Here is a 26,233-nt window from a genome sequence, read left to right as displayed (position 1 = left end):
TAAGGTCGTGGGCGCCGAATGCGCATGTAACCCTCTAGAACAGCGAAACAGTCGGTAGGACGGCGAAAATCCTATGGGGAGATCCGGATAGTGAGAAGACGAGACTATTACTGAAAGGAAGTAAACAGGAGGTCAGTATAGCTCTCGGTATCACAACGGGACACATAGGACTACGAGCACACTTATGTAAAAAATACCGAGGTTACCTAATTCAGGGCCTTGCCATGAAGCACCAGGAACATCCAAGGTCTTAAGATTTTGCACATGATGCCGATAGCACCTCATCACTTTAAATTTCAAAGAGTTATCTCTATCCAATCTCAAATGGGATATATGTTACTAGATTTTTTCCATTCTTTTCCACTGTGCAACGTCTGCAAATCATAAAAATGTACTACAAAATTTGAGAGTCGATGACCGCTACTTTAGGAGAGAAATCAAAGCGGAATCCTTCTCAGTGAGAAATCTCTTTTTTTGGCTCAATAGGTGTGCTATGTGCTTCACAAATCAACACTTCATCTACAAAAAAAAAACACTATTTGGTGCGGTTTGCATGCCGGCGTTGTCATTGGGCCATGTTTCTACTAATTATTACGTTACCGTGAATGGACGGTTTATTCTTGGCCTGATTTGGAAGATATGGGCCCGGATGACTTGTGGCACACGTTACAATCGATTTTCTTGAAGAGTAAGTTTGATAAGCGCGTTATTTGAAGAAATGGCCTAGTCGATTGGCTTGCTGATTCATTAGATTTGACGCCTTGAAACTTCTTTTTTTCGGCTATGTCAAGTCATTGTCTATGCCAGCAAGCCGACGGCTTCGGTAGAGCTCAGAGTCAGCATTGAACGGGAAATAACGACCGTGTTGGCTGAAATGTGTGGCCGAGTCATCGACAATTGGGTCCAACGTATTGACAGATGCAAACTTGTCCACGGTGGCCATATGAACGAAATCGAGTTCCATTCATAAATGTTTTGAGTGTACTCTAAGCCCATAATAAAGTTGTTGAAATATCTCAAATGGCTTGCGTTTTATTAAAAAAAAGCAGTTCACAAGCCCATATTGGAAAACCCGATACTTTCGTTTCGGGTTTCCTACTCCTGTGGATCCTGATTATTGAGATCCTAGGAAAAATCTTCAACTTTTGATGTAAAGTTTTTAAAGTGTGTTCGTACCGTATTTTAAAGCCATTATTGCCTACACACTAAATCAACTACTCCTCTAATGCTTGTTTTCTTTGCTTTTATGGTGTTTATTCATTTTGTCTAGCTTAATAGACCTGTGGGTGTGAATGTGTGTTAATATTTAATTTTATATTTTTATCTAGGATAATGTGTCAAATAAAACATATTTTACAAGGTCTACCGTAGGCTTTCTTTGTGCTTAACATAAATGACTTCAAAATTCCTTTAATTCATTTTTCCTGCACCCCCCATTTCTCCCTCATGATTTTTCAACTTCCCCCCTTTTGGGAATTTTAGTAATGGCGGGGTTTCAAAGACTCAGCAGGGATGAATGTTTGCCAGGATGTGTTTCAAGTTTGTCACATACAAAGAAGGGGCGGCTGTTGCATGTCCAAGTATATGTAGGAAATGTTTGATGTATGTTTAGTTATATGTAGACATATAACATTCATCCATATGTATGTTTATAATAAAATTGACAAATTTTCCAAAAATTTGATAAGATGACGTTGCTTTCGTTTCCGTTTTTCATTTGTTTTACTCCTTGCTGTGGCCTTGTTGCTTAGCCATACATGCCATGAGGGAGAGCCTGAAGCTGCTGCTGTTCATTTCATCCATAATCAAGTAAGCTATAATTTTATGCACATCATGTTATTTTCCAGATAAGAAAGATGAACGATCTGGACGAGCGACAGATATATGAATAGACGGACGAACGGACAGACATAAAGTAATATACTGCCAACAGACTCCATATGGTGAATGTGTGTCAACCTATCCTGTAATTTCAATGCAAATCATATTGGGTGGGAACTGTGAGTGCTAAGGGCTATTGGAATTTATAGAGAATATATTGCAATTCATGGTGTGGAAAGCATATTCACATAGATATGTGCAAAATGACTGTTGAAATATCCCACAGATAAGGAAATATTCACAAGTCAGTAGAATATTCTAAGAATATTTTAGACTTCAGCTGATAAAGGAAATACTCGTAGTCGAAGGATAATAAAATATCAATTGATTCTTGGCAATCATCAATTCCTTATCATAGCTCTAGAGGTTATTTTGGTCTTTGTTATTCTGAGTCAAGCTGTCAAAAGGGAAAAAAATGCAGTAGTTTTTCATAAGCCAAAATAGAGGTGGCCTTCGTGGCGCCCAAGTACGCTGAGTTTCTATAGATCATAGACAATGTAAAATTTGTAAATAGTTTATAAAAGTATACCTTATACATCAGAGGTTAGCATGCCCGCCTGGGTGCAAATTCTGGCGAGAACATCATTCTCCTAATACTGGTGACACTTGCGAGGTATTTACCTTAAGTAATCAGCCTAGAAGGCACCGCAAATAAGAGGTTAGCATGTCCGCCTGTGACGTTGAACGCGTATGTCTCTAAGCTAAGTCGTTAGGATCAAGTCCGAAGGGCAACGAATGACAGAAGGTCACAAAGGTGGGTTTTGAACACTACAAAATTATGTGGCCACCGCAGAGGTTAGCATGTCCACCTATGACTCCGAACGCCCGGGTCCAAATCACGGCGTGAACAACAGAATATTTTCAATAGTGGTTATCTCTTTACTAAAGCAGGCTACGTCCGTGAGGTATCCTGCCAACTTAAAACTTCTCCACCAAGTGGTGTCGCTATTCAGAGTGCTGTTCCGTCTCTGCATCATAAAGGAGGCCCTTTATTATTGAGCTTAAACATTAAGCGGACTGCACTCATTCTCATATGAGAGAAGTGTCCCCTGATCCTTAATGGCATGTTTATGGGAAATTTAGTAGTCGTAGTAATCTAGACTGGAAAAGGTTTGCGTCTCTGCTGTCGCTGGCTAGAACAGACGTCTCAGTCATGACAGGTCATTGTCTGATCGGAAAACGTGCAGACTTCTGCAAAAGCTGTGGGGACGTCGGGGAAGAAGAGACTATACAACATCTCCTATGTGTATGTGTGTGTCCCGCAATGGCAGTCGAAAGGAGTTCCCCACTAGGTTCTCATTTCTTTAAGAACTTGTCAGATTTCGGGGATGGGAACATTCGCAAGTAGCGGTCTATTTAAAGCAATCACGATGGTTCCCTACCGTTGAACCATCCTGAAGGCATCTTCCTTCTCCTGTTCCAGTGGTATCACAATGGACGAAAGTGTCTAAGTGAGTTTGATGATAGACTGCCACTTATACCCAACCTTATCTATCCCCTCCTAATTCTGGCAACAGTTGTGAGGCGTTTACCTTAAGTAACCAGCTTTGCAAACTTCTCTAAATGATGTCCCTCTGCCGCAAGCCGTTCGGATTCACCAACAAAAAAGAGGTCCCTTATTATTAAGCTTGTATCGGACAGCCCTAATTGATGAGATAAGTTTCCCAAATGTTCCTTATAGAATATAGAATGTTCATAGGACTACATGAACAACTACTGTGATAAAGCATCCCAATGTCTAAAGCATCCTAAAAAATTCAGCTAAACCCAATGCTATAGATTTTGTTGGATTTTCTAGGTCTTTGCCGTGAACTTTACTACTAGTTCTGGATTTTTTGGGAATACAAAATGCATAATTGCATCCTGATCACACTAGTCTTTTGGTAAAGCAAAAATTTGTAAATATGGCATCTCTGGCCAAGCTGCAAAACATGATTACACATTGTGTAAGATATTAAGTATGTATTGAATTTATATTATCAGTTTAAGCCAACACACATATGTATGTACATACATTTACCTGAAAAGGAATTCGAATGGTGGCTGTATGACTTAAACACATGCCACTCACTCATTCCTCTTCCTACATGCAGCAGTCATCATATCGATAAACACGTATTTGTCCATCACTTTCTTTTCCTCATAAGCATGAAAGCTGCCGCCAGTGTATGTACTACAGTCACAGTACAACACCGATGACATTCGTGTAATTTTATGATAATTTCATGTAAATAAATTGATATTAATGATGGCATACTCACCAGCATTAATAACAATCTCATCATCGTCATCATTATTATCATTGTCAACAACAACAACATCGTCAATAGTGTTATTGGCATATGTAGCACCTGATTCACTCCTACAAAAATCGTCGAAGCCATAAAAAGTCCTTTGACACACTCACACACATTAAAATCCTGATGACGTACAATTGCGTTGAGGCGTGATATGATGAGAAACAGAAGAGGAATGAGTTCATTGCAAATACGAGCATTGCAGATGGTGAAAATAATGACACTGACATGTTATTAGGTTTCACTTGATGATATCATTATTGTTGTTGCCACTCTGCTATTATTGACAAAGTTCATGTCGTCATTACAGTTTTGATGGAGGAAAAAAACGAAATGTTTTGATTCAAATCTCTGCTAAAGTCATTAATAATACTAAGTGGGCCATTATGGCAAAAGGCGAATGGGGTATGTGTACTTAGCTGGGCCATGCAATGTCCTGGGAAAGAAGTCAAAACAACACACACACACACATAGTGTTGCCATAAATTTTCCCGTCAAATACAAACAATATTTGTCATCTTTTAATGTGTTATCAGAATTTAAGGGAAATCAAAGCAAATTTATTTTTGTAAATGATAAGGCAAACAAACAATGCATTTGTCGTTATCTGTTACGTTTCATGAAGATTCTAATCTCTTTCAAAAAAAAAAAACCCCGAATAATTGTTTTCAAGAAAATTTTAAGCTTGTAAAAGTTTAGCTCATTGATGTCAGAAAGTCAGTGATAAATCATTATTTCATTGATAATGCCATTTCAACAAAGGACAAACCAGTTCATTGATAAGCACACAATACAAAGTGTAACGAAAGGAAAGAGTTTGAGCGAAGGAACTTTAGCACACCTACACGGATTTTGAAAATAATGTATACTATTAGTTCAAGTGGATAACTTTGAATCGAATCAGCAATTAAATGAGTCTTCTGGGGACCCACGGGCATGGGATTGTATATCTCCAAATTTGCCCAAAAACCTTCAATTATGGAACACGTCAAGTCCGTATATGAAGCTGGTTTTGCAGATCCTAAATATCCTTAAAATCCACACCACATCCCATATTAGGCTTGTGTCTAGTATTGTGTCCCCACATAAGTGAAAATGTCTATTAGCCGCGGAAGCCGGGCACTGACATAAGAAATCCTTCAATGTCCCATCATTTTCGCCACATGTTATCACTGCCACACATACATTGCATATGTGAACTCATAATCCGATGTGTCCTGCAAATGTAAATTTGCCCATGAACATTCCATTAAGGAACAGAGGCCAACTTTTTACATATCCATGAATACTGTCCGCTTCAAGTTTAAGCTGATTAAAAGGGGAACCATTTTTAATAGCCGAGTCCGAACGGCGTGCTGCAGTGTCATACCTCTTTGGGAAGAAGTTTTTACATGGCATAGTACCTCACAAATGTAGTCAGAATTGAGAGGAGATAACCACCGTTAATAAAAGATTCCAAGGGACTCAAGAAGACAAGACAAGAAATTGACTATATGGGGTTTATAAATACGTAATACAAAAAATTATAGGCTGTATAGGCCAACAAGTTAGTCTTAGAGTGAGTCGGTGAAGTTGGCGATAGTGAACCGGTCGAAAAGACGACGAAAATCCTATGGATGGAACAAAATGAGCATATAAATGAGATGAAATAGCTACCAGGCCAGTAAGGCCGTATGACATGTTTGGAACATTTCCTGTATCAATGGCTGTTTTTCGCTGCTAAAAGACTCTGGTACTAAGGTACGGATACGTTATCAGACCGGAGAGATTTTCATAGCAATACGAAATTCTTGAACTAGATTTTTACTTTTAGGTATTTAAAGCGCACACCAAGTCGACAGGTTAGGTTGCAGTGAGTCTTTAATCAGACTTGCTTTAGACAGTTTCTGTCCATTGTGATACCACAGCGGCGACAGATCAAAACCTCTGGTGGGAATCGATTCCACGACACCACCAATAGTAATCCAACCGGGGATGCTCAAAGAGAGTGACAGGCGTTCAGCATCAAGGGCGGACAAGCTAACTTCTGTGTCATGATGGCTTCGTAATCCTCAAGGAGCCTAAACATACAAATCTCGGGTTCGATTTCGTTTGGTGCATGTCCGTTTAAGACCTTTGAATCCTTTTGAGAATTTCTTTAAACATTTTTCAGCTTTGTTCATCCTTACACAACATTGTTATGTATGGAGTTATAAATATATCAGTTGCTAAATACGCCACTACTCAATAAATTCGCTGTGTTTTTCCTTTCATTTCAATTTGAATCGGGATAGCACTCATTGAAATAAATTAAGTCTCTCTGGTGATCCTTAAAACTTAACAGACCGAAAATGTGGTTCATCCTGGAGGGGCTCAAGATGTAATGTAAGGTTTCAATCGAATAGCTTAATTGTTCGAAGGCAGTTGTTATTTTGACAGACAGACGGACACATTAGATCGGCTTAGTATGTCAACAGAGAAACTTTATGCTTCATAGGGTCCGTATCGTTATTTCGAAGGGTCTTAAAAGGAATGATGAAGTTATGTCAAATAATGTTAATTTTGAAAGTAGCGTGAATTTTATAATGAGTACCAGAGAACAATCATATCGGCTCTTAAACTACTATATAAATAATAAATTGCCACCATTTCATCATGGTGTTTAGTTTTACAATAACTTTGAATGCAAATGTATCCAAAGCATGAATCCCGTTCAGGTTTTTAGCATTTCCTTGCCCTTAGCTGACGTTAGTGAGAATGTTTTCCTTGGATTACTATGAGTCTGCAATATATAAATATTAATAAAAAAGAAATCATGGCACATTCTATTCATTATACATTTGAATACAACACGAGTCTTAAACGTTTTTATTCACCAAAGAAAATCGCCACTTGCACTTTTCCTAAACGAATTCAACGGGACAAGAGCTCATTGTTCTTAGCATCTATCAACTTTTAGAGATCTTTGCATAGTGGAGCAGGCAGGCAACAACTAAAACTATCTACAAAAAAGCTCATTTGTTATACAACACAAAGACATAAGAGGAAGCACAAATAGCAGACAGAAAAAACTTATTATCTCAAAACGATACAAAAAAAAAAAAACATTTAAGACAACAAAAGAAGAAAATACATTTTCTGAATGCTCTTGGTAGCCTCATAAATAGCAGTCATTGTCCTATTCCATACAAGGAATGAGGAAGAATTTTGGCGCCCTGCTTTAGCATGGGGTACAAGGAGCAATGAATGGTGGCCTGCCAAATAGGCAAGAAGAAGGAGGGGGACTATGAAAAGGTTATTATTGCTAAAGATTGTTTATTGGGTTTCCCATTGTGGCGCAGTTAAATGGTTTCTAAGGCGCCATCTGGAGTAGCAGTAGTTTTATGAGGCAAAGGACAATGACTTGGAAAGTTAAGTGATTATCAAACCAATATTATCCCATATTATTAAATTATAAAAGTTCAAACAAGAAGAGGACATCGTTTAAAAGTACAATTTATGTGATTGTCCATAAAAGCTTTTAGCCATATTCTCTCAAATGATTGCTTTAAGAGCCATCAAGTAAATGGCAATACTATTAGCATTCAAAGTGTTTCCCGTTTAATATATTATCTGTTGCCTGAAGGCTTATACAAGGCTTAGTTTTTCTTGAACAGATGAGGCCATCTCCTACTAATGTGGGAAGCCAAAGGGTATATGCACACACACACTCATTGGTGGAACATAAACTACATTGTTCACTTCATCGCATACAACCTTTAAAAGAGACAACTTCTAACAACACATTTTAAAGGATTTTCTAAGCTTGCCAAAGGGATCAAACGCAAAAGTCTGCACATGGCTGAATGTTGGCAAATATGTAAGCATACACTATATATTAACTTCTTAGCAGAATTTGTGTGAGTGAAATTTTAAAACCAACGAAAATCCTTTGAAAATTATTACAATCCAGTGTTGACTCCATTCTTTGAACCAGGCACAACTCAACTATCCAAACTGTGGCATATTTGGCAGTTTGTGCTTCTACGTCTCCGCTTTGTTTTTGGCAACCTAAAATATTTTTGCTGCAAGGAAAACTGGGACTCCAGGGCACGGAAAACAAAAAAAAATCATGGCAAAACACATACCTAGCATAAGTTAAGGTGCACCAGATAATGTCTTTACCGAATGAAGGACAAACGAAAAAAAAAACACAGTATCAAATAATGAGGTTGGGCTTAAGTTTTCTCTCACCTCGATTTTTTATTCGTTTTCCCTGGTGAGAAAAAAAGTGAACAAAAAAAAAAAAATAGCTTAAAACTTTTTCTTTTCAACGTCTTAACAAAGATGGGAAGAATGCGATACACAACAACCAAGTAAGAAAGCTCAAGTGGGGTATCTCCCTCGGACATCTCAATGAGGATACAAAGCAAAAACTTCCACTTGCCATTAAACTACAATAAGAGTAGTTTCATTGAGTTTTCAGGCGAACAAAGAGGTTCACAATCTACTTACATTGACAATAACTTCTATAGCTTCTGTTCTAGAAGATTTTTAGTTGTGCAAAAATCAATTAAAGCCTAAAAGGTTAACAATAAAATTTTCCAAGGGTTCAACATGTCAAACCGTAGGATCGGTTTATATGAGAACTATCCATTCATAATGACCGATGTGGCCCATTTGCCAACCCCAACAACTAACATTAGCAAGTGGTATCTGTGTTTCAAACGGATGGTGATTTACACAGACTGTCGGTCGGACATACCATGCATGTATAATGTTTCGGTTCAACCGAAACGGGTATAAGTACCTACTAAGCTTAAATGATTAACCAAAATTTGACTTTTTGTAGCAATGGTGCTTTCTTGCGAAATATCGGAACATGTTTTACATTTTCGTAATGGGAAATGTTTTTACAGTGTATATGCAATAAAAAATTGCTATAAACCATAAATTAAGCTATCAATTAACACGTTTTAGAACCCTTTATTTGTCTATCTATCAGCTGTCCCTTTTTTCCCCATAACTGTATGTCCGATTTGAAGTGGGGCGGCTCCCTAGGCACCCCAACCCGAATTCGGAACCCACTTTTTTTAGGTTGCTATAAAAATGCAAGCAATATTACGCTTAAATCTCGCTCATCATCTCTGAGATCTGACGTTACTGAAAACTATTTAATAGGAGGGCCGCCACCCTCCACACTTCCGATAATAAAAACAAGAAGTACCCTCCTTTTTCTCCACGGGACCATTCCGTACAATCTTAGGATCAGGCGTGTGAAGGAGGAGGCCACCGTAGCGCAGATGCAAGCTTGTCCGCCTATGACGGCGAACGCCTAGGTTCAAGTCCCGGCGTGAATATCAGAAAAATTTATCATTGAACTAAAACATTAATCGGACGGCACTCATTGATATGAGAGAAGTAGCCCCTGTTCCTTAATTGAATGTTCATGGGAAATTTAGAATTCAGTAGGTTCAGCCGTGATTGAGTCTACACACAGCACAAAAACAAAAAAATTATTTTTATACCCTACACCACCGCTGTGGTACAGGGTATTATAATTTAGTGTATTTATTTGTAACACCCAGAAGAGAGAGATATAAAGCCACTTGTAAATATACCGATCGACTCAGAATCACTTTCTGATTCGATTTAGCTATGTTCGTCAGTCTGTCCATGTTCATTTGTGTACAATTTTCATCCGATCGTCTTAAAATTTTTAATTTTTACTGGCATATTTTTCGACCTATAGACGAAGCCTTTGGAAATTGGAAAAAGTCGGTTTAGATATAGATATAGCTTCCATATATATATATATATATATATATATATGTTCGACCGATTTCGACATATATTGCAATAATGTGGTCATTTGTTAACCGATTCTATCAAAACTTGGTAGTAAGGATTTCCTCTTGACTCTAGACATTACTAGCGAATTTCATAGAAATCGGTTGAGATTTAGATATAGCTGCCAAACATATATAACGCCGATTTTTACTTCTAGAGCCATTGCAAGCGCATTTATTGAGCAATTTTGCCAACATTTTGTACAACGCTTTCCTCGATGACTACCACAATATCTAAAGAATTTAGTCAAAATCGGTTCAGATTTAGATGTAGCTCCCATTTATTTTTGAGATATATTGTAATAAAATGCTCATTTGTTACCCGATTCTCTCGAAATGTGGCAGGAACAATTTTCTTATGACTCTTAATATTATCGGTGAATTTCATAAAAATCGGTTCAGATTTAGATATAGCAGTCATATATGTACATCGCCCGATTTCCACTTCTAGAGCCACTGCAAGCGCATTTATTGATCAATCTTGCCAAAATTGTGCACAGCCCTTTCCTCGATGCCCATCACAATCGCTAAAAAGTATGGTCAAAATCGGTTCAGATTTAGATACAACTCCCATATATATTCGTCCGATTTTGCGTAATTTGCAATAATGTTGGCATTTGTCAACCGTAGTACAGTTAAACATATTTGCTCGAAATCTGATATGGATTGTTTAATAACCCATCTGAAAAGATCCGGAGAGGTCCATCAAAATTGGTTCAGAATAACATAGAGCTCCCTCTCTGTACTTATGTGGAAGGTGCAGGGTATTATAAAGTCGGCACCGGCGGACTATCGTCTTTTCTCACTGATTATTTATAAGATTTCAAAGGGGTTCATAGCGATACTTTTAGGCGTTACAAATGGAAGGACGTGACTTGAGTACTCTACATCCATGACGATGAGGAGTTGGAGAAGGTTGAGCACCTTTTAAGTCACTGCTTCGCAATTGCTAGGAAAATACAGGATAATGAGTGGACACGTCTTTTCGTACCTGGATTCCGTCCTCTTTTTATTCTGTATTTCTGAAGAGAATTGAATTGGCTAATTGGATCATACGTCGGTGGGATTTTCTGCTTGTGTTGGCGTTGCTTCCTTTTTTCTACCTTTTTTGTTGTCTTGAATCGTGCCGTAATGAAATTTTATCTTTGTCTTCTTTTCCTTCTACCTAGGGCTAACACAATGGACCTAAGGTCTCCCAGAGAGCCGGCTAGCTACAGAAGTTGCTGGTCGCGAGCCTTTCAATCTAACCCTAACCTGACCTATGGTAGTGAGTAAAAAAATAATATTTAGGATTCCTTCTCCTAATACAACTTTACCTTACTATGTTTTCTGGCTGGCTCATATGTTAAGAAGCATAACAAACAGAATACTTTTAGATTTTCTGAAGTCAATTACTTAAATTTTTCCAATTTTTACAATTCCTTCTATCATTAAAGAGTCTTTCTTTTTCTCAAAATTTCATTCAATCGTTATTATGTTCAGTTAAGCCCAATTGCATTTCATGTAACAACTTTCAGTATGCGCCCTAACATATGCTAGGGATTTTATCCAACATAGTCGCCTAAAACTCGTTTACTCTCTTAAGACTCAATTTTCTATTATCCTTTGGTGGAATGTAACAATAGTTTGGGCTGAGATTTTTTTATTTTGTTGTCATCCGCTCAAGGCTGCTCTCCTGGAAAATATCTGCAAGCACCTTAAGCTACAATGCTGCCAACTACTGCTAATGTTGTAATGTCGTAAAGACATCTTGGCTTTGGCATACGTTTGGGCGTTTGGCATCTTATACCAAATAATGCATATTTTTGGGGGCCACGTATCCCATACGCAATCAAACTTTATTAGCATGTTTTTCCTATAAGGCAGGGCTAGAGATGGCCGCTTGCAGAGGCTATGGGAATACCAAAAACAAAAACAAAAAAAAAAACCTTTCAACAAGTCCTATTGTAAGAAACACCCTGGTACTAGGCTAAGGCCTTGGCTTATTGGTCTCCTTTGCAGTTTCTCCTTTTTTCTAATTTTTTTTAGATAGTTTTTGCTTTGTTTTTTCCCTAGAAATTCCTTCTGAAGAAATTCCTAGTGAAAGGTGATTGTCGAAGATTGTTTTCCCTCCTGCCGTTGGGTAATAAAAAAATGTATGTTAAGGGTTTTTGGGGATTTTGTTAGGTTTTTGCATGGATTCTGGCAGTTTTACTTTTCTTTTCTTCTTCTTGCGAAATACCAGTGATTTATTCTTACAGTTGATGTGTCGTAAGGGAAATTGCCAATTTTCCTAGGATTTATTAGTTGAAATGGGAGCATGTTCATTTCTATTTGTTCCCCATTTTCTTTCTTTTCCTTTTTTTTTTTGAGTGGGCATCAAGAAAATGAAGTCATGTGAGTTTTATTTATTTGTGAGATGTCTGCCAAAGAAATATGAATTATACATGCAGTGGCAAGCAGGCGCGTAGTAGCATACTCCTATTAGTTCCAGATTGAATTGAAGTCAAATAAATAACTAGAGGGAGACCAAGCAAAAAAACCAAAATTACAGTTGAGGGATTTATGCAAATGCAAAGGAAACCATAATTATGTGCTTGGTGTTGATGTATCAGCTTCTAAGCGTACAACCACAGTTTGAGAATTCTGAATTATTGCCCCTGTAGTACTTTAGAAAATGGAAAAATTCCATTTCACTTTATAATTGAATCTAGGTATTTTGCTTAAAAGCAACTATAAATGAGATTCTTGGTTAACTCTTAACATCAAAGTTCTCTCATTGTGTATTATCTTCTGTTACCCTTAAAGCAGTTTTTACATTCACACTTACTATCCGCACTGAGTAAATTGCATACCTACACTGTTCTTGTGAACATTAATGTGCTTGCTTATTGGCAACCGTCCGTCTGTCCGCCTGTCTCCCTGTAATCCCTAGTACCAGTTTCAAATAATTTACATTTTTGGTTTAGACTCCAGTTCGGTGTACTTGTTTGCCTCTTCCGTCAGTGTTGTCGTCTCTTATCAGATAATGACATTTTACTCGTACACACTTTGATGATAGCATCACACCTTGATACACCACCTCAGTTTAATTACCCTCTAAATTAACCTTTCATTAAACATCTCTAGTGTTTTGTACGAAATTGATTAAGAAAATGTGTTACAGTGGTATACCCAAATGAAAGGAGTCTGCACAGAGAATGAGAGAAAGACAGAGCAGGTGAAAAGGGTTGCTGCAGCAGTATAAGATAATGAAATTAGAAATTGTGCCAGTGTGTATTTGAAGCATTGCATGGTGAAAGGTGTGGGTATACAATTTCATTTTCTTTGTAAATTTTTTTCAAGAGCTATGAAAATGACAGCCTAAAAAGGAAATTAGAAGTCTAAACATTACAAAGGGAAAACATGTGTTTTGTATTTAATTACAAAAAACAGTCAGATGAGACTTAAGCTGAAGGAAGCGCATGTGACTGAAAACATCATATATGACCTTGAAGATGTCCAAGGGGAAGATCTTTAGAGATTTTTTCCTACGATAAACATTTACAAGAGTTTGAGCATCTAAATGTTAATAAAAGAGACACTTTCTTCTAATTGGCCTTGGTAGACTACTATAGCGGCAAATCCCCCAAATCTGCTGTGCTAAAGCCAACATTTAAAGGATTCGTAGATTTTTTTTTAATTTACGAAAAAGTACCATGCAGGACATCATACACGACAATTTCCTCAACATTCTCATCGATGACAATGACCAGTGAATTTAGAACTATTTCCCGCAGCCTTATAATGGAGATTAGAAACGGTTGGAACCAAAAAAAAATTATAATCTTCTTGTTTAAAGGCTGCTACTATGTTTGATCTCCAAAGATGAAAACACATGTATTTCGCAATTACACTACAAACGTCTGAACGAAAACCTAATATTTTTATTAAAATTGTATCAATTCTTATGACGGAATGTCGTATTGAAAGAAATCAGCAAGTTTTTTTGCTTCAAAATCTTTTATCTTAGAAAAGTAATCACGAAAAATTTCGCGTAAAGCAAACGTAGCACCCACCTTAAAGTTGGAGTCTGAAACACAATAATTGTCTCTTGAGACGTCCAAAGGAAAGACATTTTAAGCAGCTTGCGAATGTCGTAATAAGCAGTGCCACAGTTATCTGCAGAAAGCCATCCTTGGAGGGTTTACGATTATTTTTAACATGCATACAAAAAATGTCTTGAAAGACATTTTAAGCGACAATTTCCTTTAAGTTTTCAACGATGACTACATCATTGTCAAATGTATCAAAGAATATTTGCAGGGACTATTTCTGTCCAAGCAAAAGAAGGAACACAATTTAGCTCTTCTCGGCTGGGATCTTAAGATAGGATTTTCCTTAAAGACTTTTGCTTTATTTTAAACAGCTTGCGGATACTCCAAATGACTGTATGACACATATCTACTTTTAGTTGGATATCGTTGAAGAGGCGAATTTCATATGCTTTGGCTGTCGCAAAGACAACATTTAATTTAAAAAAGATCTTGAACGATATCATGGGCGACAATTTCCCCGAAGTTTTCACCAGTGACTGTCAAGGACCGTTACCTACACCCGGGGCGGTTAAAAACTTTTTTAATTTTCCAGCAGCCTAAGCCTTTTAGAAGGAAAGAAACTACTAAAGTTTAAATTGCAACAGCACTGGGACACAACAGGACACAACATGAAAGACCGGATTATAATCGCGTCACTGGCAGAGGGTTCGATAAGAAAGGTTGTGAACAAAGGAACTCCACGAGGAAAGGGTTTAGCTCCTCTATTGTGGCTTCTGGAAAATCAATGAGATTTTGAGGTCATTCGGGAAAGGGTGAAGGTCATTGTCTACGTTGGCGGACCTTTGGCCATTTCTTCTCTACTATTATGAACCTCGTTTAGGCGTCGTTGAAGAAATTGTTTGGATGGACAAGAGCCAGCGAGCTTGGCATACATCCCACAAATACTGAACTAGCGCTTTTCACCAGGAGGAGAAAGCTGGGTGTTTTTAGGTGACCTTTCCTGGATGGGGTGGGCGTGCCGCTCTCTTGTGAGACTAGGTTACATTAGAAAGAGGGTGCGGGTATTTGTCCGACCCATGTCACAATGGGCATACACCTAAGCGAGTAATCGGCTTATTGTGCGCTCTTGAGAGACTAAGTACTTTTGCGTGATTCTGGACCATAAACTAAGTTCGAGAAGAAACGTCTAAGAAATTATCAAACGGATACTAAATGCTCCCTAGTTCTGTCGCAACTCGATAAGGTGGAGTTGTAACACCGTCCTGGTTGTTATTGCTCCAATTTACCCCACTCCAAACCGGGGTGCGACTATGACTCCGATTTCGCTTTCGACTTTAAAGCTCAGATTAAGATAAGTACAAGTTGGACCCAAATACGCCTACGATGGACAATCAACGTACATTTGGACACAGTGGAAAATCAAACATCCTTCTTAAAAACTCTTTACGATAAGCAAACTTAGTTTGACGACCAAAAAGCTAGTTTACAAGTAACAAGTTGTTAAAGCGTGCTATGTTCGGCTGGACCGAATCTTGCATACCCTCCACCATCGATCGCATTTGTCAAGTTCTTTGCGCCATATCTCTTTATAGACAAACAAAGCATAATGGATTCGAATTGCTATGTTCTTGGACTTGATTTCGATGTTGAAGACCTTAGTAAAAACCATTGTGCAAATTTTCAGCCAAATCGGATAAGAATTGCAACCTATAGGGGCTCAAGAAAGTAAATCGGGAGATCGGTTTGTATGGAAGCTATTTTAGGTTATGGAAAGATTCAGACCATATCTAGGTATGTATGTTTAAGGTCATTGAAGTCGTCGTTGTACAAAACTTCAACCAAATCGGATAAGAATTGCGCACCCTAGAGGATGAAGAAGTCAATATCCGAGATCGGTTTATGTGGGAGATATACCAGGTTATGCATCGATTTAGACCATATTTGGCATAGTTATTGAAAGTCAAAACAAAACACTTAATGCGACATTTCATCCAAATCGGATAGTAATGGGGCATTCAAAAAGTAAAATCGGGAGGTCGGTTTATATGGAAGCCGTATCAAGTTATGCACCGATTTAGACCATACTTGGCATAGTTGTTGGAAGCCAAGTCGAAACACTTCATGCAAAACTTCAGGATGGTTATCAAAATCGGATAACTATTTCGCCCTGTAGGGGCTCAAGAAGTCAAAATCAGCTTTATCAAAATATGCATCGATATAGCCCATTTACTTTAGCAACTAACCTACACTAATCGAAAGTATTGGTGCCATATTTCAAGCGCCTAGCTTTATTTCTTCGAAATTTGGAGAGCTTTCATCGAATGGACGGACGGACATGGCTAAATCGACTTAGAATGTCAAGACGATCAAGACTATATATACTTTGAGGGGCCTCAGATTAATATTTCGATGTGTTACATACGGAATGACGGAATTAGTATGCCTCCATCCTATGGTGGAGTTACAAAGTCCTATATAAATCAATTTGCCAATTTGTCTTGCGAAGGACACAGAATACAAATATTTCGAGAAGTTTTCGGTAAAGACCAAAACCGTTTTTCCCGAATTATCATTTTAAGAGCTTGTTTAATCCGATCTCAATGAAATTTGGATTTCTGAATTGTTGCCTCATCATTTGTTCTAGTTTTCGCACACACTCCAGTCCAGTTATCTATTTATCCTTAATTTTGACCTCCTTCCCAATTTGAGTCTCATTTATATGGTTTCGACTGTAGTCCAAACCCTTGGCAGTGTTTAGGATTGTGGAAGATCCATGTTGAAGGGTTAACAATATATCTCTCATTTGAAAACATGGCTTAAAAAATTTGTCCATTTATTCCTTACATGAGGACTTAGTTATGAGTCCTAACATCCGTACATCTCTTTTTGTCTTTCCGAAAACTATAAAAAAATTAATGTTCCAAAAACCTGTTGTGGCAATAGTTCCATAATGAAACCACAAAATAATTTACAGCTGCAACAGCTGTTTAACATTTCAAAATAATTTCTGATGAAAAACCATAAAAACGAGGTGCACTTAGAAAGTAGTGCGGGTAAAGATATTTTCAAATAGAGAACAAGTTGTTTGTTATGATAGGTTAGGTATGGTTGGATGAGGATGATACTAAACATAGACTTCCAGGCATCTGCCGGGGACATATTGAGATTCCTCAATAGCTTTTCTATCTAAAATCCAAGTAGTGCAACGGGCATCGCCAATGATACCGGCACATCACATTATTGCACACTCTCGTGGCATTTTAATAATAGGATGAAATATTTCAATCTATCTGTATTCATTCCCCTTAACGCTTCCAATGCCTGGACGAAAAAATATCCTAGTATCTCATTCCTACTATGACTTAATGCCGGACATTGGCAAATGAAATAGTAACTATCCTCCGCGGAGTCAGTTCCCTGACACCAGCGACAGATGTTGTCATTTCTAATGCCTATGCGAGTCGTGCGAACTTTGCTTATAATTGCAATAACCGTTCCTAGATGAATCCTCTCTCATGAAGACCACCGTGGCGCAGAGATTAGCATGTCCATCAATGACGCTGAACGCCTGGGTTCGAATCCTGGCGAAAACATTGGAAAAGTTTTCAGCGGTGGTTATCCCCTCCTAATGCTGCCAACATTTGTGATGTACTTTGCCATATTCAAAGTTCTCCCCAAAGAGATACCGCACTGCGGCACGCCGTTCGGACTCGGCTATAAAAAGGATGCCCCTTATCATTCAGCTTAAACTTGAATCGGGCAGAACTCATTGATATGTGAGAAGTCTGCCCCTGTTCCTTAACGGAGTGTGCATGAACAAATTTGCATTAGCATTTGCAGATGAATCCTCTCCATCGATAGTAGAGCACCTATGTTACGTTTCGAAAGATCATCCCATAGTTGTTTCGTATGCTCACAACCTGCTGTTGAATTCCATTTGTTAAACCACGTTTTCTTAGAACGTTATCGGAGCTCGTAGTAAGCATGTGATAGAGGAGGGCGAATTTCTGTTGTCGAGACAAGCAAAACTCTGTGTTCAGCGACCCAACATAGAGTCACTTTGTGTTGCCTGTGCAGTCGCTTCAAAGAGTCCCTACAACAATGCAACGTTTTAGATTTGATGCTCGTACCCAAAAGAGACTTAAACGCCGCCTGACTATCACTAAATAAGCGGATATCTGACTAGTCAATACTTCTTGACAACACTAACTCAGCAGCCGAGGCATTCGAAAAGACCTTCACCTGCAAAATACTGCATTCGTCCCTCGTGCATTAAGAGAAGTCGATTTGAAGTTTTGCGCAGTGAGTGAAAGATATTAAGTGATATACTTGATATAGCTCCTATGTAGATCAATGCGCCGATTTAAGGTTTTGGGCCCATAGAAGGCGCATTTATTGTCTGATGTAGCCGAAATTTGAGACATTGAGCTAGTTAGGTCTCTCGACATTTTTCAGCAATTGGCCCAGATCGGTCCAGATTTGGATATAGCCATATAGACCGATCTCTCGATTTAAGGCGCATTTATTGTCCGATTTTGCCAAGATATGGGACGGTGAGTTGTGTTAGGCCCTTCGACATACTTCTTTAATTTGACCCAGATTGATCCATATAGACCGATCTCTCGATTTAAGGTCTTGGGCCCATAAAAGGCGCATTCATTGTCCTATTTCGCTGAAATTTGGGACAGTGAGTAGTGTTAGGGCCTTCAGCATCCTTCTTCAATTTGGCCCAGATCGGTCCAGATTTGAATAAAATACGCATTCATTGTCTGATTTCGCTGAAATTTTGGACAGTGAGATATATAAGGGGTTTCAACATCCTTCTTCAATGTGGTCTAGATCGGTTCAGATTTGGATATAGCTCCATAAAAGGCGCATTTATAATCCGATTTCGCTGATATTTGACATAGTGACTTTTGTTAGGCTCTTCGACATCCGTGTCGCATAAGCTTCAGATCGGTCAATATTTCGATATAGCTTCCAAATAGACCAATATTTTGTTCTACAAAATTGAACAATGAGTTGTACTTATTAGAACACTCAATGTCCGTGCCGAATTTGGTCCAAATCAGACCATATTTCGATATAGTTGCTATGGGGGCATAAATTATGCATTTATGACGAAAGGTGGTTTACATATATACGCGAGGAGGTGGGTGTCCAAAGTTCGGCTCGAACTTAACGCCTTTTTACTTGGGTTTTGTTCACTTTACCAGCCTCACCTCCTATCAATTTGTCGCTCTCTCTCTCTTTATTTATTAAGTCATTCGTTAAACTTTTGTTTTGTCTGCAAAATTTATGTCATTTTGCGAATGTCAACGTAACGTAGCCAACATACCCAGCCCTTCATTCATGTACCTCCTGTCACAGAATTCATAAATCCTTGCGCAAACAGTATTAAAAGGTTTTCAAAAGTAAAGAAAAATGGAGAAAACATGCATATTTTTATCATAACGGTATGGTATGCATTCTTTATGGCATTTGTATGAGTAATTTTTGTTTAAACAAACTATAAACTTTACCAAGCAAAAGAGAATTTGTGCAACTTTTCTGTCCTTTTCTTTTTTGATAGGCAAAAGAGGAAGTCATTCATGCAACGAGTTGTTCAATAAACTTTTAAAAGCAGAGAAGGGAAAATTGGAAAATTTAGTGCAAGAGCCACAGGGTTTTTAAGAAAATTTTGAGGAACTTTTCAACTTTTATAAGATTTTAGACTTTAGTAAGGATAATGATATACTAAATCAAATTTAAGTCATAACTATTACCAAATGAACATGGCTTTAGTTTAACAATATGGTCGGGGAGACACTGATGTTACAGAACACGCTAAGCATCGAAGAAAAGCAGCGTCAGCTGACAGCCTAGGAAAAAATCAATAAATTGAATGAGTTCCGTTGCATAGGTTAAAATTATAATCATTCAGAAATATGTTTTTCCACAGTTATTGAATTTGCAAACTCGTGTGGATGCCCACTGCGTTCTGCATCATCAGTGTCACTACTTCCAGTTCCTTGTATTTATACGTAATATAAGGAACTGAAGGTAGTGACACTGATGATGCAAAACGCAGTGGGCATCCACACGAGTTTGAAAATTCAAGAACTTTCGAAAAAATATTTCTGAATGATTGAAAGAAACATCTGACAACAAATTAGTTCTCAATGGGGTGAAAAAGTCCAGTTACATGGGTTAACTTACTTCGTTAAGATAACTTACTTCGTTAAGAACGTGATCTTAGAGACACTCATGATACAGTGTGCATCTAAACTAAGTTGTGTTAAAATGATGCTGACACTGTAGAGTTGCTAAGACATGGCTATGGAGAATTGAATTGAAACAAGTTGGACAATGATGTATTGTAAATATGGATATAATTTTTGTCTGTCGCATTTCCTTTTACCGTTTTTTTCCTCACTATTGCCCACCCCTGAGTATTGCATGTCATAAAATAGTACTTTGCTTTCACCATTTTTCTCCATAGCCTCTTCAACAGCCGTTTCATTGTCAAAATAGTTTGTGAAAGCTCTTCAGAGAAAATGTTTACGAAAAAAATGTTTTATGGCTCTTTGGCCATGCTTTTGTTATGCACAAAAGCACAATTTGCTTCACCTCAATGGTGTAAAACGCGAATTTTTGTCATTAAAACAAGCTATTGTTGTTGTTGTTGTTACTTCAACCAAGAGCCAACCCCTTCAAAGACATCAAAACGAGTTGATGATGAATATTGCAAACCAACAATGGCACTAAAATTGAAAAGCAATTGAGAACAATGATGGCGGCACGGAGAAAATGTTAAAGAAGTAAAGAATTTAATCAAGGGATCATAAAGTAAAGCTCGTAGAGAATGATCTCTATTATCCTAAGAGAAAATGTCATTGAAATTTTGTTTTTATTTTGTCTTTAGAGCAACATTTTCTTTAGAAATTTGTCTTAAGAGAAACATAGTTGTGTGGGAAAATGTAGAATTTAGAAAATTTAGGGCTTAGAAAAATGTATCACTTTTCGTGGTTTTTCGAACACTTTCCAACTCGAGATCATATTCAATGATTTCTATTCAAAGAGTAGCATGGCAAAGAATTTATAAATGTTAGGCTAATGTGTGCTGTTTTCCAAACACTTTGACTGGCATGGCAGATCGTGATTTCTGATATGCTATGTATGATTGTTAACACCTTTGACAAAATGTTAAAAAGTGAAGAATTTAATCATGGGATTAAAAGGTACAGCTTAGAGAACGATTTCTATTATCTTAAGAGAAAATGTCAGTGGAATTTTGCCTTTATTTTGTCTTTAGAGTAACATTTTCTCCAGAAATTTGTCTTAAGGGAATGAGAAAAATTTTAAATTTAGAAAACTTACGGTTTGAGTGGAGCGGATGCGTTTCTATTTCGCTCCTCAAAGAAAAAAAATATATCCGTATCTCGGAATAGGTTCTACCTATTACGAAAAATTTTAAAGCCTTTTGGAGTAGGCTAGAAATGGACTCCAAAGACTTAAAATCCGCGGTGGTGGCGTCAGACTGTAGCGTGTTGTCCTTTCCTCCTATAGGTGTGAGTGCCTTAGCACTTGTAGTCGAGAGTAATGCTCCAAGCGCACAACTAGTCGTCAGGCTAATTAATGAGGAAGAGACGGATAAACCAGAGGGATGCACAGATCGTTCCCAGCCTTTAAGTAAAGGTGGTGTTTCCGAATCGGAATCAGACATCGACGGTGTCAATGAAATAGTCATCTAATGGAACATGTGTGGAACTTTGTATAGGGTCCATCCATACAAATGATGAGCTGCGATTTTAGAGGGGATATCTTTACGCTGCGTTTTGCGTCGGCGGAATGTATTGATATCGTCAAACAGCTCGTCGGAAGTATTACCGCTCCGTGGGTGGGCGCAAAGCTCGACCCGGTGAGAAAGATGGATTTCCCCTAGCTCACAAAGGCTACGGTCTTCATCAAGGGATGGGGCAGGCATTGATCAAGTCTCCATGACGAGTTTGGCTAAGACTAAAAGCATGACCAAAGCCGTCTTTTTCAAGATAGGAAAGACTAGGATAGGCAGAAATTCTCATTTTAAGACAACAGGCCGTGCAGTGGCAGGTGACTCAACAACGCCCAACGAACAAGGGGCTGACAACGAGACAATCACAGACTCTCTCAATATTGGAAAGACTAGGAGAAGCAATGATCCTAATTCTAAAATATCAGGCAGTGCAGTGGTGAGAGACCTAACAAACAGGGACCCAACGACGGACCCATCACAGATATCAAGATGTGCGGACCGATTCACTGATACAACCCTTGGACCAGTACCGGGTGAACCCGGTCCTTAGAGACTGGATAAACCATATGATAAGGAACAGGTGGATAAATTGTCTGTCCCATGGCATAAATATAAGGGAAAAAGTGGCACAAGGGACACCACAGGGGGCATTTTATCGCCACTCCTATGGGTGACCACCATAAATAACCTATTGCGGATGCTGACTGAGGAGGGATTTGAACCCTCCTCCTAGTCGTTGGGTATATAGAGTACCAAAATCAATTTGACAAAGGTGTTGATGATGATACATGGCGTATCAGAAATCGCAATCCACCATGCCAGTCGAAGTGTTTTGAAAATAGCACACACTTGCCTAACTTTTATAAGTTCTTGCCTATGATACTCTTCGAAAAATCTCGAAAAGATTTAAAAGATGAAAATAAAAGAGTACAAACAGACAAAAATGTATAACTTAATGACAGGAACCCAAGAACTCTGCCATATATTTTTGGTTCATTATGCGGATATATTCTCTTTAAGGTCTATAGTCAATATTAATGATGAAAACTTAATATTAATGATATAAGTATTATATATACAGTAAAGTATAAATTTGAACTCTGTTTAGGTTACACCAATACCAACAAAAAGTACAATATTTAATTTAAAATAGTTCACATTTATTTAATTTCCAATTTTATTGAATTTAGTAAACATCTGAACTCAAACTGAGTACAAAAAATTCCTGAATTCGGTATAGAAGATACCTAAAACCATTTTTCTCCATTTCATTCCCTTTTCGTTACCAATTGAACATATTGGTCAAATTGATTAAATATTCCAAAAAAATAACTATGTTGCTTTTTACTCCCAACCACACCCTCGTTTTATTGTCGATGAGAGTTGAGAGCTTGTGTGACGTATGTACATATGGGGAATTGTAAATTTAATCTAACTATGCATGATTAAGCATACATATTTATTAAATTACAAATGTACATGGATTGAGTGAACGACAATATTGTTCGACACCAAGCAACAGATGTCTAAAGTCAGATTTGCCAATATTTATTAAGGTTCAAGTCAAAGTTAAAAGCATGCAAGTAATGAATTGGTTAGAATATTAAAGGCAATCTATACATGACACATTTGTATATATAAATAAATGAATGTTTCCAGTAAGAGTGAAAGCCGAAATAATGAATGGTTGATTGATTGAAACATAAGTTAAGGCAAACTTCAAATAAGACCTCAATAAATATATGTAAGTGGATACTATAATTGAAAATATGGTGAACAAAAAATAAAGTTAAGGTGAGAATAGAATTTTTTTTTTTCCTTACCAAAAAATGTAGGTTAATTTAATCTGAGTTCAGTTTACAAATATCAAATCTTTCACTTTTCTTATTTTCCAATTAAAAGCTTTTTCTCTGTAGCAAACATTAAATCGAACATATTAAAAGAAAATGGGGTCAGGCTAAAGCATTAAAATTCCATTTGCTTGTAGCGAGAGTTGGACAATGCCCTTTTTGTTAGATTTTTTATAACCATAGCTGGGTCATTACTTTCGCTACCCCCCAAGCGGCAAGTGCGAGATATCAGATAGAATGCAATCCTAAGAAAATCTCCTTGAAATTGTTTTCTGCCTTAGTATTGCAAAGGTGTGTTTTTTTTTGAGGGGGATGCCTGCCTATGTCTCTATTTCTGCTCCCATTACTTTATTTGATTACATTTAGTTACGCATCTACTTTGTGTTGGTGTCTTTGAGCTTCGATTATAGTTTTGTTTCACTTTGCCTAGTGGCATGCCTTAACGATTTTTGTTTGGCTTTTGGATGTTACGGCTATATCTTGGGCACAGCTAGACTCATTCGCCTCTGATGATATACTGAATGCTTAAGGCTTTTGTTGCCATTTCCTATGACTATTGTTGATTTTTTCCCAAATAAGAACGTCGGTTTCCTTTGTGTGTATGTGTATTTAGGAAGCTAAAGATATTTACCTTGCTTGGAAAATGGCTAAAGCTTTTATAGTTCCCTTGTGGTTTGCATTCCTATGCTGGTACATCGTCCTGCTTTGTCTCTTCACCCCCTCTTAATGCAATGTTTTGTTATCCATTAGCAAAAATTTAGGGGGAATTGGTGGCAAGGGGAGTGAGCCCATTGTCAGATCTGCCGTTTCTCACTCCCAACAAAAGTAAACAATTTGGTTACTAAAAAACATCGTTGACACAAATCTTTCCTGGCAGACAAGAACCGCAACCAAAAACCTCCTCTACCCCTAACCCTGCTTTTGCTTTTTGCCTTCTCCCGTTGTTGGCTGCTGCTGCATAGCACCACAATACAAATGAACAACATAAGCAATGATTGGAATACATTGGCCCTTAGCTGTGGTCTTGGCAACCATTGGAGCCATGTTGGCTATGCATATGTGTATGTATGTGTGTTGCCATCCTTGGCTGGGGGTTCAACTCCAGGAAGTGGATTTCATTAGATTTGTATTGTTGATCTAAAGGTTAATGAGACACTTTTACACAAAACAGAAGTGCTGCTGTAGTACCATCAGTATATTCGTTTTTAGCTTTTGCTTCACACTCTTACCTATAATGTAGGACACGGAAAGACAGGGAAAGTGTGAATAAAGCCTAAACTGAAAAACAGTAGATTTGGAAAAAAAAGAATTTAGGGAATAAACATTTTTTATATAACATAACATAACATAAAATAACATAACATAACATAAAATAACATAGCATAACATAACATAACATAACATAACATAACATAACATAACATAACACAACATAACATAACATAACATAACATAACATAACATAACATAACATAACATAACATAACATAACATAACATAACATAACATAACATAACATAACATAACATAACATAACATAACATAACATAACATAACATAACATAACATAACATAACATAACATAACATAACATAACATAACATAACATAACATAACATAACATAACATAACATAACATAACATAACATAACATAACATAACATAACATAACATAACATAACATAACATAACATAACATAACATAACATAACATAACATAACATAACATAACATAACATAACATAACATAACATAACATAACATAACATAACATAACATAACATAACATAACATAACATAACATAACATAACATAACATAACATAACATAACATAACATAACATAACATAACATAACATAACATAACATAACATAACATAACATAACATTACATAACATAACATAACATAACATAACATAACATAACACATATTTTAATTGGATCAATCATTGAAAAGTTTTTCAATCACCTGTTTTCCAAATACTGCGATATTATCATTTTCGTGATTGAAACCGTTTCAATTAAAAAGTTAATTGGTCATTTAATTTTGTGACTGAAGCCCATTTTTATTTTTTCTCGGTGTATGATTAGGTTAGAGTTAGAGAATTTTAATCCATTGTGATACCCCAGACCAGACCTCTGGTGGGAAATTGAACCCACGACGGGTGGGTATAAAAAGTACACAAAATTGTTGACTATGTTTCCAAAGAAGGTTTAGGTGTCTCATCTCGACTATGTAGAGTTGTTGCATACTTTCGGGGGTTATACATTTTCTTGCTAAAAAACCAGTAAATTTTTCAAAAAATTACAAATGTATCCATTAAGGAACGGGGGAAAACTTTTCACATATCATTGAGTGCAGTTCGATTCAAGTTTGTCCCTTATTAGTGAGTTTGATAAGGGACATCTTTTTTATAACCAAGTCCGAAAGGCGTGCAGGATTGCGACACCTCATTAGGGAAAAGTTTATACATGGAATAGTACCAAAGAGTCAACAATAGAAGTCATAAAAACTTGCTAGCAGTGAAACCATATAAGAGACGAGAAGTTTGGAATCAAATTTGAGGGATGAAAGAGAAACAGAGAGGCTAGTGGTACAGATGTTAT

General features: G+C 37.3%; 1 protein-coding gene across 2 annotated transcripts in view; it reads right to left on the bottom strand.

Annotated features, from left to right (window-relative positions):
- The window catches only part of LOC106091920 (DNA repair endonuclease XPF), a 245,084-nt gene that overhangs the window by 136,078 nt on the left and 82,773 nt on the right, over positions 1–26,233 (bottom strand). The window lies entirely within an intron of this gene.

Source organism: Stomoxys calcitrans, chromosome 4 (genome assembly GCF_963082655.1).
Source record: "Stomoxys calcitrans chromosome 4, idStoCalc2.1, whole genome shotgun sequence".
Taxonomy (NCBI): Eukaryota; Metazoa; Arthropoda; class Insecta; order Diptera; family Muscidae; genus Stomoxys; species Stomoxys calcitrans.
The sequence above is the reverse complement of the archived record's forward strand: the minus strand, read 5'-3'. Positions and strand labels throughout refer to the sequence as shown.